Source organism: Narcine bancroftii, chromosome 1 (genome assembly GCF_036971445.1).
Source record: "Narcine bancroftii isolate sNarBan1 chromosome 1, sNarBan1.hap1, whole genome shotgun sequence".
Taxonomy (NCBI): domain Eukaryota; kingdom Metazoa; phylum Chordata; class Chondrichthyes; order Torpediniformes; family Narcinidae; genus Narcine; species Narcine bancroftii.
This window is the reverse complement of record NC_091469.1, coordinates 275,663,940-275,680,202: the sequence shown is the minus strand read 5'-3', so window position 1 is coordinate 275,680,202 and position 16,263 is coordinate 275,663,940. Positions and strand designations below refer to the sequence as shown.

At 38.8% G+C, this 16,263-nt stretch overlaps 1 long non-coding RNA gene across 3 annotated transcripts in view; it reads left to right on the top strand.

Moving 5' to 3' along the window:
* The window catches only part of LOC138744063 (uncharacterized), a 120,924-nt gene that overhangs the window by 39,701 nt on the left and 64,960 nt on the right, over positions 1–16,263 (top strand). For 2 of the 3 annotated variants that reach the window (XR_011345244.1, XR_011345239.1), the window contains exons 5-7: positions 11,545–12,875; positions 14,532–14,969; positions 15,395–15,480. This is a non-coding gene — a long non-coding RNA (uncharacterized lncRNA). The remainder of the gene's footprint in view (positions 1–11,544; positions 12,876–14,531; positions 14,970–15,394; positions 15,481–16,263) is intronic. The other variant, XR_011345245.1, reaches the window with a different exon arrangement.

Below are 16,263 nucleotides of genomic sequence, written 5' to 3'. Positions count from 1 at the left end.
ATGCAATAAGAATGAGGAATTGAACTCTTAACATTTGGAAGAATAACAAATCCAGTCACACATTTTCCTGAATATCATGTTCAATGCCTTCCCAGGGCCGAAGAATGAGCAAAATAAAAGAGATAGAATTTGAATTATTTTTGACAGACATTATTTTGTTTGCTTTCCCATTTTAAAAAAATTAGCAAAATGCTTTTCAGTTCCGCATCAATTTTACAAGCTATCTAAACTAATAAACAAGTTACCTTTATCATTTTCAGCTCAAAAGAAAACCATATGCAGATCCACAAAAACTAAATTGCCAATAATTACTGCAGGAACTCTTAAGATGTAAAATGGAATTTAATGGACCACAATTAACAGGCAGACTTATTGCTGATAGAATCATGGAAAAAGAACAGATCAGTTGTTGCTTCAGATATTTCAGGAAATTGTCGCATAGACATTCTTGCAGCTGGGGTGAATTAATGTTACAAGTAATCTTGCAAGGAGAAACAATGGGGAGAAAAAAAAAATTCTTTGCCACTCCTGCATGCTTCATTATAGTCTTGTCGAACTGAATTGAAATGGCCAGACTATAGTTCAGGACCAAGCAACCCAAGTTACCATCTTACATCAGTGATCCGTGTGTTTTATGGCACACATCATTGAAACAATCCAAACTATTCGATTAATGTAGAGAGTGTGAGATTGAAAGCACACATTTATACATCTTGCACTGGGAAGTAGGATTTTCAAATACATCTTTGAAGGTACAATTCCTAAATTTACTGATGACATAAAGATGAATGGAAGTGTAGGCTGTGAAGAGGACATAAAGAAGCTATGAAGAAATAGAAACTCAAATAATTGCAGATTATTTCTGAAAGGAGAACAGAAAATTCTCAAAGGCCAGGCAGCATACGAGACAAGAAAAACAAAAATTAAATAATTTTTCTCAATTGGTAAAGTCACTAAGTAATTTGGGAAACTAAGAGGGTGTTATTATTTATTGCTAAGTGAACGGAAATCAAAAGTAGGTAAAACCTCAGTTATATAGGGAATTGGTGAGACCATGTTCTATGTATAGTATCCAGTACAGGTACACGATCCTTTATCCGGAACCCTTGGGGGACAATGTGTTCCGAATTTTGGATTTTTCCAGATTTCGGAAAGCCAGATTTAAACCCACCCAAATTGTGCTGCCGTATCCACCCCTACCCACTTCCACTCGCGCTGCCAGTCTCTCCCCCCCCCCGACATGTACTGCCGGTCTCTACCCCCCCCTCGCCCGCCCGACTTGCTCTGCCAGTCTGCCCCTCGCCTGCCCGACTCGCGCTGCCGGTCTCTCCCCACCCTTGCCCGCCCAACTTGTGCTGCCGGTCTCCCCCCTCACTGGCCCGACTCATGCTGCCGGTCACTCCCCCCTCGACTGCCCAACTCGCACTGCCAGTCTCCCCCCCCCATGACTGCCCGACTCACGCTGCCGGTCTCCCCCCCCTTGCCTGCCCGACTCAAGCTGCCGGACTCCCCCCCCACCCCTCGCTTGGCCGACTCGTGCTGCCAGTTGCCCCCCCTCGTCCACCCAACTCGCGCTGCTGTCACTCTCCCCAGTTTCCGGATTTTGGAGCTTTCCGGATTTTAGATGTCTGGATAAAGGATCATATACCTGTATCAAATTCTTGATTTAAGGAAGGACAATAATATACAGGTACTCCCCAACTTGTGACCTATGCGACTTACGTCCATCTGCACATACAACTGCATTTTAAAAAAATATACATAAGAAAAATATAAAATGTGCGAGGTTTATGTTGTATTTGACAAATGATAACAGAGATACAGGGCATGCCAGAGCCAAAAAGTGCGTACTTACTTTTTTAGTCGGCATCCCGGTGGGTGTGGCCATCTTGATTCCTGTGTGCAATCGCGAGTCTGGTGGAGTGTAGAAGAGGGAGAGGGATCCTGAGTGCACTTGAAAGGATGGACAAGGAGGGGGTATGTCTTTTTGTGGAAGAATCTCAAATGAAGGATCATTTGTTATATATTTGTCAGTATTGAGGTGAATATTTTTTTCATATATGTTCGATACTTTTGAACTCTTCCTCAAAGTGAGTGGCAAGTAAATCTTTGAATATTTCAAAGGCAAAAATAGATGCTTAATAAGCAAAAAAGGAAGAAATGTTACCATTGTCAGACAGATATAGCTGAAGAATTAGAATTTATTGTCATGAACATGTCACAAAATTCTTTGTTTTGAGGCAGCATTACAGGTGCAAATATTGCTTTGAATTACATACTAAAAAATAAATTATTTAGTGCAAAAGAAGTGAAATGAAGTAGTGTCTGTGGTTCATTGTCTATTCAGAATTCTTATGGCCGAGGGGAAGGAACTGTTCTTGTGACACTGGTTGTTTGTGTTCAGGATCCTTTATATCCCCCCTGGTGGTAACAGTGTGAAGAGAGCATTTCCTGGGTGTTAATAGTCCTTGAGGATAGAGGCTGCTTTCTTAAGACATGGCCTCAATGGGATGAAGACTGATGGCCATGATGGCACTAGCAGAGTTTTTTTCCTGCCCTGTTCATTGGCGCCTCCAATACCAGACAGTGATGCAACTAATCCGAATGCTCTCCATGTTACACCTATAGAAATTTTCAAAAATCCTTGGTGACATACCTAATCTCATGAAGTATAACCACTGGCAAGCCTTCTTTGTGATTGCATTGAAATAGGGACCGATCTGCAGAGACGTTGACACCCAGGAATTTGAAGTTCTTAAAACTTTCCACTGCTGACTGCTCGATGAGAACTGGTTTGGTTTCTCCTAATTTCCCCCTCCAAACATCCACAGTCAGCTAATGTTCAGTGCAAGGTTGTGTTGTGACCCAGCTAATCTATCTCATTCCTATATGCTTTTTCATTGCCACCTGTTGATGGCTGTGGTGTCATCAGCAATTTTGTCAATGACATTTGAGTTGTGCCCAGCCACACAGTCAAGGGTGTAGAGGAAGTAGAGCAGTGAACTAAGCACACTTCCTTGATGTGCACCTGTGTTGATGGTCAGCGAGGAAGAGACCTTGTTTCTGATTCATACTGACTGTGGTCTTCTGATGAGGAAGTTCAGGATCCAGTTGCAGGGAAGGAGGGGGGGGAGGGCTGTGCAGAGGCCCAGGCATTGTAGCTTGTTGACCAGTACTGAAGATAAGATGGTGTTGAAAGTTGAGCTGTAGGCAATGAAGATTAGCTGATGTATATGTTGCTGTTGATTAGGTGATCCAGAGCTGAGTGGAGAGCATCTGCTGTGGAGTGATTGTGATGGTAGGTGAATTGCATTGGATCCAGATCTTTACTTGGGTAAGAGTTAATTCTGGCCATGGTCAACCTCTCAAAGCACTTCATCACAGTAGATGTGAGTCCTTCTGGGCAATAGTAATTGAGGCAGTTCACTGTGCCCTTCTTGGGCATCAGGATGATTTGATGCCCTTTTGCAACAGGTAGAATCCTCCAACTGCAGCAATGAGAGATTGGAAAATGTGAACACTCTGGACAGTTGGTTTCATTACTAAGCTGTGATTTCATTAAACAAATGGATAGGCTTGAGGAGCCAATTGGTTTTCTCCCTCTCCCAATTTGATGGTATTATGTTTATATGCATGTAAGAAAGGGATTTCTCCAAATCATTCATGAAATATTTGTCATTTATTCATAATCGTTTAAAATGATACATCAAAATATTGACATTGTTGTCAAGAGTGAGATTTATGACACAATCCAAGCTGTTCAAGAACTGATAATGAGCTGCCTTCTTGAACTGCTGCAACATAACTCTCATTGTTGGCAAGGAGTTCTAGGATTTTGACCATGTGATAATGAAGGAGCAAGTGTGAGCTACAGAAAAAGACATATTTCCAAGCATTTACAGCCCTTCACCTGGGTGATTGAGGGAACATGATTTAAAAGCACTCATGAAAAAGCCCTAAATAAAAACATGAATGGGTTGTCTCCACTTTGTCATACCACTGTGTGTTCAATTGATATTATTAAGACCTTTTTAAAAGTTAAAAATTATAATTTGCCAAGCCTGGATATTATCCATATCTTGCTTCATACAATTGTGGAACGCGTTTTCATCTGGAATTAAACTCGTTCATAAATTCTTCAGTAAATCTATTAATTTCTGACTCTATGAAAAGTGTAAAGTCATCGATGGAGCAGATTATTATGGTTATACCTCACTCTTCTTGACTAAATAGCTTCGATCTCACATACCAGTTGTGTGATCACTTAGCCCATATAAACTGTAGCTTTTAATATTTAACTTCCTGTGTCATGCTGATTTTGTTATATCTGGTGCTGCACTTTGTACACTCTTCTGGCACATTTTCCACTGGCTTGATGGTAATTGGTAGGGTTGGGAATTTGACCAACTAAGGTTGCAGATTGTGACAAAAATCACATAAGGTAAAGTCAGAGATTTCAGAATTGTGCTTTAGATGTGGTGTGGAGACAGGAACTTTTGTAAATTCAACCTGGTTATGCACCAAGGTGAGGTAGAACCAGGGGACATTCTGGAGAAAATTACAGGGGTGGAATATCCACAGGACCCAGCATTGTTCTTGTTGGGGGATATTATAGATATGAGTCTGAAACTATCCAAATACCAAATTCAATTTGTGGAAGTTACCTTGGCAGTGGCCAGGAAATGTGTAGCAGTTACCTGGAAATCTGACTCCCAGCTGACTGCTGCATGATGGAACATGGAGGTGCAGAGCTGTATTCCCCTATAACCTGAGGGGGAAGTACAACATGTTTGTTGTGGTGTGGCAACAATAATTATGGTACATTGGAATGCGGGGTTGATTAATCTTCCCAATGCCTTTCTTTAGAAGGAACAATGGATAGATAGTAGGCTCACACCAGTCCTGAAATGCCAAGAATCAGGAAATAACTTTGAGGTCCAGTCAGAACCCCCCCCCCCCCCCAATCTTTTTTTTTTGTCTCTTTTTTCGTTTTGTTGTTTTAATGTATTTGTACTATTGTTCTCAGTTTATTTTTGTTAATTTGAGGTGGGAGGGAGGATTGCGGGGTGGGGGTGGGGGAGGGGGAGAAGACTCGATACAAAATGTTCTGTAAAAGGGGAAGATTGATGTCCTATATTGTTCATAAAGTATGAGTCTGTAAAATCAAAAATGAAAATTACAAAAAAAGTTTAAAAGACAAAAATGCTATACAGTACTTACATTGAACACATTTCACCTGCATGAATATATAAACATTAAAGCATTTTACTTTATTTTCAGTCACATTCTTTGAAAATATTCCACCCTTGCTGCATCTGCAGGTTCCTCCCCCTTCATGGAGCCACCTGAAAGATGAACAATAATATTATAGATCATTAACCGTACCCCTCCCTCTAGTTTACAGATAAAGCCTCTGACCGGAGTGACTCTTACTAAGGAGAGATAAGGAGACACTTTAAGACAGTCACCCCAACATCAACCAGTTATTTCATACAACTTTATTCAAGCAGCTGCTACGAGCAAAGCACGACCAAGGCACTCCGCTGGCTGAATATTTGCGGCCAAATTCACCAAAATTTTATGTGTTACTTCAGAAAATATTAACGCTTACAATTTTAAGCTTAAATTTTTTTTTACCTATTATTTCATTCCTATCTATCTATTTATTTATTTATTTATCTATTTTATCTATTTATTTATTTTCTCCTTTTTTTTTGCTGGCTGCTCAAAACTGCTAGTTGTTTGAATTCTGGATACCAGGGGTTTTACTCTATGTCCTAAATATCCAGGTATACTCATTGTGAGAAACATAATTTCCAGCTGAACCTTGTGGAGTTCGCAAACACTGGAGATACCATAGATTTGTATATGACGCCTTGAGTTCACCCTTCCTAAAATGTTACAGTTCTTTGCATTCACTCATGACAAATTTTTCGTGTATTGGAAATTTTATCGCACTAGATTTGTGGAGCAAAATTTATGTCTGGTCAACAGAGTTGAACATGGATGTTGATTAAATTCACCATTGCGCATAGTGTTTCATTGAAGTCGACGCATCTTCTATTCATAAATATTTTTATGAATAATTTAAAATATAAACTTGATGTCGGTGCAATTTCTCTTTAAAGTACAGTATTTAGAAAATTATATTACTTCAATCTCATAATAAGTATATAGCAGAATAATTATGATGTTTTGTAAAATTGCTATTTATATACAACTATTTGTAAGAGACTAATTAAAAAGTGTATAAGCCATTAAATAAAAGCACTTGAACATAACTTGCCAAGCACAGCATGCGGGCGATCTTTGTCTTATGCCTCCCACAGATCTGGGATCTTCAAATGGAGGCTGTGCATGAACTCAGCCTATGAATTAAAGAGAAGCAGATGAAGGCAAGATGGATTCCTGAGCAGGGATTTATCTACAACTTGTAAAAGTGGTTTAAAAAAAATCTCTGGAACCTAGGGTCAAATTAGATGTGTTTCTATCAATGGCCACCACACCCCTGTGGAAACTGGGCCTGAAAATACAGCTAATGAGGGTGATAACATGCAGCTCCTTTACTTGGGGGGGGGGGGGGTTAAGGTTAGGGAGGTATAGGTAAATTCCTTCTAAAAGATGCTGCATTTTCTGGCCTGTACTGTCACGTAAATTCCTGACATTATATACATAACCGTCCATCTTGGCGCCTCACAGTTCGGTGGGCAGCAACCTCCTTTGAAGAAGACTGCAGAGCCCACCTCACTGACAAAAGACAAAGGAGGAATAACCCAACACCCAACCCCAACCAACCAATTTTCCCTTGCAACCTCTGCAACTGTGCCTGCCTGTCCCGCATTGGACTTGTCAGTCACCAACGAGCCTGCAGCAGACGTGGACGTACCCCTCCATAAATCTTCGTATATAGATACCTGCCATAACACAATAATGCTTCATTACTTCCACTGAATATTTTACAAGCATTTGAAACAGTGGTCATTACTCGATCTGATGCTGATATAGTTGCTAATCCCTAATGAAATTTAGGGCCAAAATCTTCTAGGAGCTGGCACGTCCAGAAAGCAGCCTCACCACTGAGCCATGCCCTTTTTTCACTGCTTCCATTAGGAAGGAGATACAGGAGACTGAAGACATACACCCCAATGTTACAAAAACAACTTATTCCCCTCTGCCATTAGATTTCTGAACGGACAATGAACCTTTAGACTACCTCACTTTATCTCTTTTTTGCACTAATTATTTATTTTTTAAATCTTATAGTTACGGAATTGTAATTTATAGCAATTTTGCACCTGTTATGCACAATGCCGTTGCCACAAAACAACACATTTTGTGACACATGTTCATGACAATAAACCTAATTCTGATTCTGATAAATCTTCATTCCCTTTGATTGGGAAATATTAGAGTTATGGATTGCATGTAAACGAAAGGATTCTGGGCATGCAACAAATTCATACCATTCAGCTTGGTATTTTTTCATACATTAGAGAAAGTGACGGTATCTAAATTAATAATATGTGTTGTTCTAAAAATAGTTGATGAAATACACCAGTTATAGTCCTATTTTACCTTTCAACATTTATCATAAAATATTGCTAAACATTTTGTAATAAATGTTGAAAAAGATCAATTAGATAGTGTTTATTCTCCCACAAGATTCACTTTTTGGTGCGATAGGATTTATAAACATTTTGAGCACCTGTTTGCTGTGGCCTATAGGCTCTTTAACTTGATTACAAAATCCCATTGGATGCCAAGATGCCTATTTGTTTGAGAGGCAGCTATATTTATGAGCACTTGAAGCAATTTGGCCTTCAGTGAAAGATTGAGGTAACCGTTCACTGAGAGCTACATATCCAAGGCATTACACAGGGGGTAATCATTATTATATACTGTCTTTGTAAAGTTCTGATAATTATTTTAATTTCCCACAGAAAGCAAGGGCCTATTTTTCCTGATGGAAACTGATTTTAGATGTATGAATAATTGCTGGATGGAAAGCTGATGGAGGAGAGCATAAGAAGCTAAGATTCTGAAGAAGGAATCGGCTATCTGCTTCCTCAAACCTACTCTATCAAACATCAAGATAATGACTGATCTACTTCAGCTCATTCTTATAAGGAGGTTTCTTACTAATACTGACATGAACAGTTGCATAACTGACAGATATACAGTATATGTGAGAATAAGATCAAATAGGGTTTTCCCCTTGTTAGTTCTTTCATCCCCTATCTTAACATGTGGAAGCCTAGGGCTTGGGTAGTGACAGTGCTAGCAGGCTACACTTGGTGTTAATGCAGAAGTCTAAAGATCCCTGGCTCCTATCAGCAAAGTCCTTCTCAACTGTGGATGACTGTATCACCACCTCTCATGCCTCTGCCCCGTCAGTAGGACAGGACATTGCGTTTTAATCAGTCTGTTGCTTCGTAGTGCGATGGATAATCTGATTTAGGCAAATGCACATGGGAAAGTTTTTCAAAATGTTGTTTGAGTCTTTGTCATATTAAAATTCAGTTCAACTGCCCTCTTTGGCTTAATATTTGATTTTTTTTTCATATATTTGTGTTTTCTGAGCCACTTCAGAGGACAGCTAAAAAATACCTGCAATGCTTTGGTAACATGTAATCATGGAAAGGCCAGGCAGGTCTTCCTCAATAGTGTGATGAACTCAGCAGTCTTGGCTCCATTTGTGCTGCTACAGTTTTTCAATGAATTAAAATTAAACTCATTTGACATAATAGCATGTGAACTAACATCTCAAGATCTTTATATCTCCAGATTTTTAATTAAGGAACATAACCGTAATGCTTCCTTTTAATTTACTGATGAGAAACTGGCTTAAAGGACAGTCTATTTTAAAGGCAACTTGCCAATGAAAGTACATGGTAGACACAGAAAGGGATGTCACATTGATGAAAAGAGTCATTGAAAGAAGTCATAGATTCTATGAATTTTATTGTAACCAAGAAGCCAATGTACTGCCTGGAGAAAATAGCTGGAATGCATCTGTTCTGCACTTTTTCTCACATTTTTATGAAGTCTGTCAGCAACTGGAACAATCTCATTGGGAACTCCTGCCCTCCTCCCCCCTCTGAGAAATGCCACCTCAAGCATTGCACACAACCAGTTTGTTTTTCATGCACTTTTTCACTGTGCATTTGGACATTTCCTTAAGACAAAGGTGCTTTCTGAAGATCAGTAGACTGATTCCGAGGTGTACAAACAGAAATGCACTCTTGTTGATGTAAACTTTCTTGGTGAGCTTATTGATATCAATGACAAACTCAGATTGCAATCAAACTAATGTTGTTTCTCCTTAAAATAGTATAGATTCACTGTGACTTTGCACAAAGGAGACTTCGTAGTTTCTGACTGCAAAGACATAATTTGTTATCTATCTGAATATTACTTAAATGCAAAACTTCATGAAATTGGTTAAGGAGCATTGATACAAATAGGGACAACATGTTTGATTCTTTGCCCACCAAAGAACCCTGCTACAACTAAAACTTGGGTGCTATGTCCAACTTCTTTCTACATAAGTATGAAAGCATTGTCTCTTATAAACATTGCATATGCCAGTTGCCTGATCTATAGGCATACTGTGAACTGCGTGATATGGCATATGTCTCTCATGGTGGCTTGGAAGCTTCATGCTGGGGTTATTGTCAGTTCCATAGGAAAAGTCATATCCGATCCAGATGATGTCTGCAGATCATTGAGCAGCAGATGGCATAACTCTTCTCTTAGTTGTCTTAGGAAGTTCAGGCAGAGAAAACCGGATTCCATATCCATTTATAGTTTTAGTTTTTTTACAATTTTGACATACAGCATGGTAACAGGCCCTTTTGGCCAATAAGGTCATGTCACCCAATTGGCCTACATCCCCGGTATGTTTTGAAACCTGAGCACCTGGAGGAAACCCGTGCAGACACGAGTATCCGGATTTGAACCCAGGATAATGGGGCTGTAACAGCATTGTGCTAACTGCTTTGTTAACCATGTCACCCTTGAGCACTGTTCTTCGAGCACTGAGAGCACTGTTTCAATTTCATATTTCTTGGTCTTTCACAAAATACTCCACTTTAATTTTTAATCCTTAAATGAACCTTTATGCTTCGGTTTTTTCAATTGCTTTCTCAAAACTAGCATTCATGACTAATCCAAAGCAGCGGCCTTGTCAGGGATGTCAAGCAATAACATAAGAAATAGGAGCAGGAAGTGACTATGAATGAGAACATAAGAAATAGGAAAAGGAGTAGGTCATTTGGGCCTGTCAAACCTTTTCTGTTATTTAATAAGATTACAGCTGATCTAGAAACAAAGAGATGATGGAAATATTGGAAAATGTAAGAGGAAAAGGTATCCTTTGCCTTTAAGATAACTCCTGTTGATTAGCTCCAAAAGACTTTCTATTGCAAAGATACTTGAGCATAAAAGAGCAGAGCAGAAATTACATGAGTATGAGAAAAGGTTGTCGAGTATGCATTGTTTATCATTGAGAGGGCCCAGAGAAATTATGAAGGAAATTTTAAGTGTGTATGTGCGTGAACATGAGTGTGTGTGTGTGTGTGTGTGTGTGTGTGTGTGTGCATGTACGTGTACGCACCATTGTCCAGAGAAATAGTGTTTGGCTGGTTTCATATGTATGATAGACAGATGATAATAAACATGAACTTGAAACCATAGGAACTCGGGAAAGCTACACCAAGCAAAGCAGGAATTGCAGTAAACTACAAGAACATCATTGATTTTGTTGCAAGAATTGCTCTTAAGGTACAAGAATAATTTAGTTAGAAAAAAAATTAAAGGATAATTTCTTGGTAGGATGAGTAATTGAGCTTTTTAATCTTTGGTACTATTAGAAGGTTCTGGTCCTGAACTTTACTGTATTCCTATAAAATGTTACCAGTTTGCTTTTAAATCATATAATAGATTGTATCTTAACAGGATTTGCTTTTTATATGAAGTCTATTCCCATGAGGATAATAGGGCTTTTTATAGCAAGTTGATAAATTACATAATTTTCTGAAGAAGCAAAGGTGGGATCTTATAAGCTTGGTTAAACTATGTTGGAGAAATTAAATGGAAATTGGTTAATTTAACTGACTCCAGGATCGAGATAAAAACCCTCTCCAGTCTCTAAAGATATGGTCACATTTTTTGAATTGCCAAATCTCAAAAGTCTTAATAGGGAGATAAATAGAGCAGGGAGAGAAATACAGTACTTTTTTAAAAAAATAATTGAGACTCCACTGATGACATTGAGACACTGATACAAATTCAAAGATGTTTTTATCATTGTATTTATCTGAAAAGTAAAGAATTTTCATTATTTACTTTGTTGATTTGTTTTCAATTTCATATGTATAGCTTCTGCAGTGTTTGGCTCTTCCACTGTTTTTCAATCTAATTGATAATCAAACAACTGATGATATTGAAAATCTGGAAGTAAAGTAATACGTGTGCAAAAAGAAAGAGTTAATATTTCAGGTGTAATAAAGAGCCTTTGACCTTTCACTGTTTCTTTTTTTGCAGCTTGTTTACCTGATCGGTCAGGTACTGAAGGATTGCAGAATCCAATTGACAGTAGTCTTCAATACCTCAAAACAACCACCACCCACCTGGTACACAAGAGAGGGAAAATGACTACTGCCCTGTGGCACTGATGTCCACCACTATGAAATGCATCAAGTGTCTGGTGATGGAACGCATCAAAGCATACCTCCCAGACACACAGGACCCATTTCAATTCCCATACAAAGAAACTGTTCCATAGATGATGCTATAGCCTTGTCCCTTAACTCCATCCTGACCTACCCAGAGAACGACACCTCATACGCCAGGTTACTGTTTATTGATTTTAGCTCGGCATGTAATATTATTATCCAGAAGCTGGTGGAGAAGCTGTCCTCACTGGGACTCAACAGCTCTCCTTGCAACTGGATTCTGTATTTCCTAATGGAAAGACTACACTCTGTCTGAGTCAGTAGCAGAATGTAGAGCACCTTCACGGTGAGCGCTGGCACATCTCAGGGCTGTGTGCTCAGCCCACTCCTGTTCATAGTACTGACCCACAACTGCATCGCCAGATCCAGCTCCCACAGTGTCATCAAGTTTGCAGATGATATGACAGTCGTCGGCCTCATCAGCAACAACGATGAGCCACACTACAGAGAAAGGGTGGAAAATCTCGTGATATGGTGCGAGATGATCAGGAACAACCATCCTCCACTACTTTTGAGACCTTAAATTCAGCTCAAAATCTAATCCGCACTGATCCGGTGTTTAAGTCAACGCTTGCAAAAAAGCGATTTGGCGTACAAGTCGACCCTTGAAAAACCAAAAAAAAACCTGACTGTGGCAGATTTTCATTGATATTTTTATTGAAAACAACAACACAATTAGCACCCTTCAAAATCGCTATCATTATCTGAAAACAACAACATATTTAGAGCCCTTCAAAGCCACTCTCACCATCATCATCTGAAGCAAAGATGGCGGAAAGCACATCCATACTCTCACTGTTTAAACAGTAATCATATGGGTCCCAGTTTATATCTGATAAGGCGGTTTCAGCTTTGTTGTCATTGTCTCACAATAAATCAAATTCCATGCCATCAATTGCACAAGAGTTACCATACTTTTTAAATTATTTTATCACAGTCTCTATTTTAACTTTGCCCTATGCCTTGAACACGAAGTTACAGAGCACACCAAGTGATACAGCAGGCATTGTCCTGGCTTTTGTAAATGACTTTTCTGCATTCGACTTCCAAATATTCCATTCCTCACGCACATGGTCTTTGAATGGCTTGTTCAAGCAGACGTTGCAATAGAGATGTCAAACCACCTGGGATATCAGCCCTGTAAGTATTATGTAGTGCTAATCTACTTTTAGTATTCTCAGTTAAGTGGCTATGAAACATATCCCAGCCCAACAAACTCTGTTTTTTGCATAAGCCACCTGGCCGTCTGTTCCACACATTGTCTATCCATAGTTTTGCACAATTTTCATCCATTCATCCTTTTCATGAAAATGTACAAACATACCTGGAAGGAATTTCATTTTTGGTTAAATTTTGCATTTGAAGATTACCATGGGTCTGACTTTGTCCTGTTGGTCATGCACGATTACACCACGGTCCTTCGTGGCCTGTATTTCTGGTTTGCACTGCTTTAACGCCTTTCCATTCCACTGCTCTATTGTCTATCATGTCAAAATTCACGGGGTTTCATCCATGTTTCCGATATTTGCCAATGCAAACTGGTGTTTCTGCCGGTTCCATATAATAAACTGGTAAAAATGTATAACTTTATGATCGAGATCCTTTGATAGGTTCTGTGCACTTTTTGTTTTTTGTTGTAATACCAGAATTTTCCTGTTCATGAAATAATTGCACCAGCCTACTGTACCTCAAAATCATCACTGAGGTCTGGGGGTGACTTTGCCCATTTTAGTGCAAATGATCTTATTTTATTTCAGATGACTATGTAGCAATCTTGCCTCTGTTCATGTACCCATTCTGCAATGTGATTTTCAACTCTGGCAAACAAGTGATTCCTTTTCTCAAACAATATTAGCTTTTTGGTATTTTTCCTGATGTCTCTTCTTTCTTCCTTCAATCTCTTACCAACTTTTCATGCACATACATTTTCTTGCAGCATTGCAGTTGTTGGTTTGCTTGGCCATTTCTATCACTTTCAACTTAAAGCTCGCTTCATATTTTCATTGCCTGCTGTGTTATGTTGATGGACACTCCATGATAGCTATCACCTCCAGCCAATGCCCAGCAAATAATTTCGCATAATTTATGGGGGTAGACATATATGCCATTCAATGGCTCATCTCAGGCATTGTGAGTTTTGGGGATAGACTTATATGCCAGAAAACAGGGCACCTCAGGCAGCCAGAAAATTGGGGTCAACTTATATGCCAGTCATTACCATAAAACCCTTAAAATGAGGCTGGTAAAGGGGGGCAGGGTCAACTTGTATGTCAAAATATTCAGTAATTTAGAAATTCTCTTCTTTTACTTGTTTATTGTTATAATACAAATAACAAGAATTACATTATAGCAATAATGAAGTGATTGGTTACAGAAGTTTTTAATTCATGATTGACCAACACTGACCATCACTGACCACAGTCATACCCAGTATGGCATAAGATATCACACAAATGTGTTTAAAACAAGATTTTTTAAATAGGATAGTGATTTGACAAAGCTACAAGTAAACTCACAAACAAGATTAACCTGACACAATTTATATTGTTAATTTTCCCCACAATTGAAACTTATACACTTTCTGGTGTATAAGATTGTGAAAATGTTTGTGAAAATGGAGCCTGATTTGATTTCTGCAAGTCTGAGAGCTGCTTTTGGATTGGCTCTCACACATTTCCACACAGATTTTGTCAAACGATTTAAACATTTAAATCAATGTTACAGATTAATATAAATGAGATATAGAAAAGTTTATTTTCAATATTATATGTTGAAGAATTTTCTTTGCATTTTAAGATCAAACTTCTTTCAAAAGTGTTTCACTATTTCAAGAGTCCTCAAGCAGTATGAAGTTCCACTTCTTTTAATCTTCGTCAAACGGGTATGTTAAACTTTTGGAGCACAAAACCTGCAGAAATGTGAGTTACTTTGTTCAAGTTTGTTTGATTTCCTACCACATAATCATATATATTCCTATAAGCCATGTAGATATACAGGCACAGAACAATTCCGATTATCCGCAATCGAGGATATCTGAAATCCTAATTTATTTGCATTTTCTTTCTGAGGCGAACTGACCGGAGTCCTCGGACTCCCGGCACCGGCAGCAGCAGACCCTGGGCCCCCGGCAGCAGCAGACCCTGGGCCCCCGGCAGCAGCGGACCTCAAGCTCCCGGGCAGGAGCGGGGCCTCGGTGGGGAAGTGTCGGGGATTGGCGATGGCCATCATTGTTTGGTGAGAATCAAACTTTATTTTAATGCTTAAAAACCCTTACCATGTTTGTTGTTGTAGAACCACTATTATATAAGTGATTTGCTGATGCTACTGGGCAGTTTTTTAAAAAAATGACTGTTTCTCCTATATATCACACACACACACAAAGATGTGGCTATCCCTGGTGGTTAAGGATGATGGTCTTCATTGATCCACAGAGTGAAGATGCCTGTGCGTGTATTTGTTTAACGTGTACTTGATGCTGCACTCCAAGAAGCACATGATACTTCACAAATCAATCAACTAGTTCCAATGGCATGGAAACCAGGACCATTGCAGCTGATGGATTTGTTGCAGTTTTGTCCACCTTCACAGTTGTTGAGTTTGAAGTAACTTTATCCGCCTTGTTCCACTGTTGATGACTTGGTTTGATTGTTCTTTGTCAGCCATGGGTGACCCTACCACGAACATAGGTCTAGATGGCATCACTCTCTGGATCACAGGACCCCACAAGCTTCTCCACCACAGCAAGGTAACAATCTACAGAGAAGTGTACATATATATTTATACACACATATACACCCTCATGCATATATAATTATATACAGATATATATATGTATGTATATAATGTGTATACATATATGTATGTATATAATGTGTGTGTATATATGTTACATTATTTGAGGTATGTTACATATTAGTATGCTATACATATGTAGTATACACACATATATATAGTAGATATGTATATATGTTTTTGTGCGTGTGTATGTATGTGTATATAGACTGTAATTTACATAATTTGAAATTTGTTACATGATATTAGTAGCTGTGTTACATTTCAAAGAACTTTTACAAAGTCCAGGTTTACCCTGCCAAAATAGGTTCAGGTTCAGATACTAGGTAACAGTCACCAGGCAGAACTTCCTATAGCTAAATAAATTTTTCGTTTTCACTCAAAACACCCTTCTGAGCACCCTTCAAAAATATCTTCTCAATCATATTGCAATAAAAGTCAAGATGTATCTGCTTGGTGGCATGGTTATATTAACTTAAAATAAAAATAAACTTGAAAAATAATGAAGTTGAGAGATGGAAATGAGAAAGGGTGGGGTTTTCAAAATGTACTCATGATCTCTCAGATGGAAACACAAGCCTCAGCAGTAAAGTCTTTTCCCAACAATTGTTACTCAGAGAGAACAAAGTACTTCACACATTCTGATCACAGCCTCAAAGCCTGTGAATGTTCTTAATCCCATACTGATAATTATGCAACTTTTGTTTTCCCCTCAGAAATAGTGAATCAGAAAATT